The sequence below is a fragment of the Sitophilus oryzae genome, unplaced genomic scaffold, assembly GCF_002938485.1.
Source record: "Sitophilus oryzae breed Bouriz unplaced genomic scaffold, Soryzae_2.0 scaffold_637_pilon_pilon, whole genome shotgun sequence".
NCBI classification, from domain to species: Eukaryota; Metazoa; Arthropoda; class Insecta; order Coleoptera; family Curculionidae; genus Sitophilus; species Sitophilus oryzae.
The window spans coordinates 4,120,762-4,127,051 of NW_022147237.1; positions in this window are offsets into that span (position 1 = coordinate 4,120,762).

Consider the following 6,290-nt stretch of genomic DNA (forward strand, 5'->3'; position numbering starts at 1 on the left):
CTACGTTCAAGAGGCTTGAGAAAGACATATACTAAAAATTTGTTAAACTGGACAACACAATAACACATATTAACTAACAGAGAGGCAGCATCAAAAGGGACCGGCGAGAAGCCGGTGCGACCGATACAGTGTTGCCGGTTTTCACGGGTGTGGGCAAGGTAAAGCATAAGCATGGTGGGAGAACGCATTGAGAGGGGCGGTGCTTTATGTTAAGGTTCGTATTCACTATCCGAAAGAACAAAGGAATAAAATTCAAATTCGGTATTCGCGGCCGTTCGCCATTCGGTTCGCTGCATCATCCGTTTCCAGTCGGTATATCAGAGACGTTCGCAAACAAATGAAAATTATAGAACCGCGCGAACAAGACTGGACGTTCGCTCGTTGGATAGTAGCATTCGTTCGTTCAGATAGTGAATACGCACCTTTATGTAGATGAAAGGGTGGGGAAAGGAAATAGATCACCTGAGATCCAAACTATTTTTGCATCATTCTTTTCGCCTAACTATTTCGGTATGTACCGTATTCAAAAATGCATGCTATTCCTACGACCAGCGGTATATGGTAAATGGTTTTACGACTCGTCTGAGTGGAAGGAAGGTCGTTGAGCATTTGTGTCACTGCCTTTCAAGATCGCCCTGATGCTGCGTGCCTGACGGTAATACAGCTACGTCCATAAATTTGAACAAACAGGCTGCATTGCAGCGTCTGGAATTGTGACAATAAGGAAGGCGCAGATAAGGAAGGCCCCGACAGGAAATTATATTTGTGCCGCGATAAAAAATAAGCGAACCTTGTTCAAGCCGAAATATGGCCGAAACAAGTTGGTTGCAATGCTCGAACGGTGCGCAGGGTTTAAAAAGCATGGATATAAGTCCTACAAAATCAGTACCACGCAAAGAAATTTTTTCCCGCAGATTGTAACAGACGTCTGGAGTTTTGCGAGGCTGTAAGAGAAAGAGCCGATCGGAATAATTTATTTTTGGAAAATATATTATTCTCAGATGAAAGCTCGTTTCCCTTACATGGCTACCACAATCTTTCGATAGTACGTTATTGGTCTCGAGAAAATAAGCACCTTAGTATGGCACTGCGGACACAATATCCACAAAAACTAAATGTTTGGGCTGGCATGCTGCAAAATCATATCATTGGGCCTTTTTTTTATTGATGGTATGTTAACAGCTGCCAAATATTTGGATATGCTACAAAACCAAATTGTACCAGCAGTTCGAAATTTGTCAATCAATTTTGAGGAAGTGTGGTTTCAGCAGGATGGCTGTCCTGCGCATAACGCGCGGAACGTAAATCTGTTCGTTCAAACCACATTTCCCAATCGGCTAATTTCCACACGACCATTAACGACCCATGAATATTGACGAGCTGCGATTAAAAATCGTTCAGTCGTTAGAAAATATCCCCGCTGTTATGTTAGCTAAAGTTAGGTCAGAGTTTTATAAGCGTCTTGGCTCTTGCGAAGCACAACAGGGAGGTATTTTTGAACCTTTGATTTAATTTTTTATAATTATTTTGCTAATTGTCCTTTTTTAAAGTTGATTTTTAGTCATTTTTTTAATGCTTGTTTTAACTTATGTATAACATAAGTTAAATTATAAATTATAAATAACATTATATATAACAGCAACAAAAACATGAGCAGTGTAGATACAACCGGACGTTTAATTATTTTTATTGTTAAAAGATTAAACGTCTCGAGATGTATGGATAACCTTCAAAATCGTAAATATATTGTAAAATGATGTACACCCAACCCCTTTCAAAATCCGACTGATTTGATAAATGTGTCAAAGTATGTCTACCGTTCTAGGACTTCGATACTGTCAGTGTTGCCAGATGAAGTTTTGAAAATTTCCTGAAGCCTGGTTGGCACGGTCAATCAACCAACAAAAAATATTCTTTTAAAATATTTATCCGGACCGCTGTTCGGATTCCGCGTAAACAAAGTAGGCCCCGTCCAAATTAGCCCTGGCAGCAAAAAGGAGACGTTAACTTCAAATCTTTTACTTTACTTTATAGTATTACATTATAACATTATCATGTCATAATATTATGAAATAATATTTCCTACTACCAATTTTTTTAATATTGGTACAGCAAACTTATCAGTATAAAGTTTTACTTATCTTTATCCTTTTTATTGCTATTTATAATTCTGAATACGAGGATAAGAAATTTTAGTTTTCAGTACGCCTATGACCGAAAGCGAACGTCTACCTCCCGCTTCATCAGCGGCCATAATTGGATGGAATCAGGGATGAGTAAATATAAAGGACCATAAAATTAATAAATTTTGCTGGTCTGCTGCAACACGTAAGAAATATTTATTGATGGATCAGTATGACAGAGAAGTAATAAAAAGGCCGTTTTTATGAATAACAAAATGGTATTTGAACATCATAATATAATCATATTGAATTGACAATAGATTAATTTATCAGCTATCCGCAGAAAATTGACAATAATAATAAAAACATGACACATGGCAATTAATATAATTCCAAATTAAAAATGGATAAGAGTTTTCATTCATAATAGTAATACAGATATATTTCAAAGAACTTTACTTAAAATTAAGTTTTTTAATTTTGTACTAGTTTATAGCACTTGGTGGTATAACTTGACAAAATAATATCAATCATTAAATAAAGCATAAACGAACCAATAAATAAACAAAAAGGTTAATTTATTTAATAAAACGTACAACGTACGGCTTTGTATGCCGATTGTCGTGTGTATGAAGAATAAAGTCAACGTTTGTTCAGTACAATACGATATACTGAAAGAGAAAAGACTATAAAATACGGGAGAAAAATGAGAAGTTTATTACCTATCCACTTAATCCGGATCGGTCGACAATAGAATTTGTGATATTTACAACATTATGTAATTAATTGATTATCGGTCCTATTATGTAACTGAGGATGTACGTAACTAAGTAATAGAGCATATTTTTGGTTAGTTTATTTAATGAAGCGTACACACGGCTTTGGTTGCTGATTCTCGTGTGTCAACGTGTTCGAGTACAATACGATATATTGAGAGAGATGCTGATGCTCTATTACGTAGACACGTACATCCCTAGTTGCATAATAAGACAGATAATCTATTAATTCCAAAACGTACTAAAAGCGCAAATTCTGTTGTCGAACAATGTAATCAGTATGATTACAGATTAAATAATTATGGAGGTGCATATGAAACATTAAACGATTCATCATTGTGTTAAGTTATACCGCGTAATTCTAACAAAAAAGATCCAATCATTTAATGTCTCACTTCACACTGGCTCAATCCATTATTATTTAATACTGATTAGAATGGTCGACAATAGAATTTGCACTATTTACTACGTAATACAGCATATTTTTTGGTTAGTTTATTTAATGATATAACCGATAATGTACACACGGCTTTGGGTGCCGATTGTCGTGCACAGAGTCTATAGACTCTGTGATTGTATAAATGAACAAAGAGAAAAGAGCAAGAATTTTCCCAAGCGTATGAAGTGGATAGGTAATAATTTTCTCTCCCCGACTTACAAGATTGCCATAGCGATTCACTTCTAGACATGTAGGTAAATGATGACTAAAATAAACGACCCAAGATTTTCTCTTGCCGACCAGTATATTATCGTAGTCTTAAAGAAATTAGAATAAAATAAACTATGTTAAAAATGTTCATGTATACTACTGAAATGAAGATAATATATTTAAGCTAAATGTAATCTATTACAGTTGTAGTAAAATGAGTAACTAATTGTCGAAAATCCAGATCCAACCCTAGATGCCACATTTTTTTGAAACGTCTACTTATGCGGTTTGAAATTTTGATGCAAAATCTGGCAATACCGCTCAGAAGAAATGTTCCCACCCATACCCACCCAACTTTTTTCTCTTTTTAATACATTTGATTTGCCATTAAGCTGCCTACATTACTGTCTTACACGTTAAAATCCTATACACAGAGTTGACCTGTCCCGATGTATATATATATATATATATATATATATATATATATATATATATATATATATATATATACACATCGATGTGTATCGATCCCCGATGTGTATATATATATATATATATATATATATACACATCGGGACAGGTCAACTCTGTGTATAGGATTTTAACGTAAGACAATAATCCAGGCAACTTAATATAACAAATCAAATATAATAAGAAAAAAAAAAAATATATATATATATATATAATATATATATATATATATATATATATATATATATATATATATATATATATATATATATATAACTCGCATATATATATATGCTATATATATATATATATATATATATATTTAACGGTTAAACCTCACTATAAATACCGTTAAACGGTAACGGTTAAACCTCACTATAGTCGAGTTATCCACGCAGTTCTACATTGAAACAAGGATTTCTATCGACACGATGAGTTCAGAATCCTTTATGGAAGTGCCATCTTATGGGTTTCTGTATCTGCTTAGTATGCATATATGTATAGGTTAAATTGTCACAATTTAATAAATCCATGTATTGATGGCCGTTAAATTGGTTTCATTTTGGTTGCATTCAATAAACATATTTATAATTTCAGCTAATTTTGTCTCAAAAAAAATGCTTTCTGCACCGCATTCATTAATTTGCAACCATCAGTTCTTTAAACATCTACGTATAGAAAAATCAAGATAATACATTCGGACTGGACGCGAATATAATTATACGATCAAACGAACTTACCTGAAGTGAAGTTCGATCCTAATTATGATGGGGCTTCCAGTCCGAATGTATTCATCTTCCCACCCTCCGTTTTGGCCCCATGGTCGCTTGAATTAATGAATAAATCTTTGAAAAATGAATACCGACCGCCGCGCCAGGGCCGGCGCCGCCACCTAGACTGGTAGCGGGAGGGAATTTAGCTTATAGCTTTAAAATTGTGCACGCAGGGACGGTACTACGTATAGAAAAATCAAGATAATACATTCGGACTGGACGCCTCATATAATTACGATCGAACTTCACTTCAGGTAAGTTCGTTTGATCGTATAATTTTAGCCGTATACTTTTTTATAATTTTGATCGGTTTTATCTTGTCTTTCAGGTACTCCTTTGTATAAATATAAATGCGCCAAAAAAACTACATAATAAATCCTAGAATATTTAATAAAAAATATATAGGGTGTTTCTTAATGATATAGTTGGGTTCACGAGGGAAATTATTGGTTAATTTTAAGAAAAAAAACTTCACAGGAAACTATTTCCTAAACTATCAACTTGATAACTGAGATACAGAGTGGACAAGGTGCCTAGAATCCTTTGGGCGGAAAATTGATTCAAGAGTCGCCTCTAAATCTCATTGAGGAACACCCTTATATCATAATATATTATTAAAAGGTTAATTATACAGAATGTCCCCGGATTGTCTTTACAAGAGGAAAAACTTTTTTATTATTGATATTTTGAGAAAAATGCATTCTTCATAAAAATTTTTGCTTGTTCTAAAATGGTTAATCCCGTTTATACTTTTCCAAATTTCCATATCCTTTTAGAGAAAATTAAAAAAAAAACTGAAAATATGGTTGAATTTTTTGTCTAAAGTCCTAAAAATCGAAACGCGTTTCTATGGTTTTCGTTCTTTGTTGTTGATAGAATTTTAATTAACGTCATATTTTTTGCGTTTTAAAATGATAAAGAAACACAAAATTTATTTAGTTCAATGCTACGGAAAGGATGATAATGGTTATCGGAAAATGTGATCCTTAACAATAGCAAAACATATGTCATTAATCAAAATTAATAATACCCATCTATCAAAGAATGAAATCTAAATTATATTACTCGTACCATAAAAACTCGTTTTCATTTTTAGGGCTTAGAAAAAATCAATGATATTTTCATGTTTATCATTTTCAAACGGGATTAACCATTTTAGAACAAGCAAAAAATTTTATTAAGAATACATTTTTCTCAAAATATTAATAATAAATATGTTTTTCCTCTTGTAAAGACAATCCGGACACATACTGTATATTAGTTATATATTATTACCATAACATATTAAAATTTTCCGCGAGGAAAATCCCGAACGTATTCTAAATGATATGATAGTCGGTCGCTTAGGGTTTGCAAACCGGGCGCCCGGTGTATATTTATCCCCGAAATACCGATATTAAATCCCGGGATTCCGAAAATGTCGAAAAATTTTAATGCCCAATCTAAAATGATTCGAGTTAGTCTTTCAAATATCATATTTTATTTATACTAACAGCGC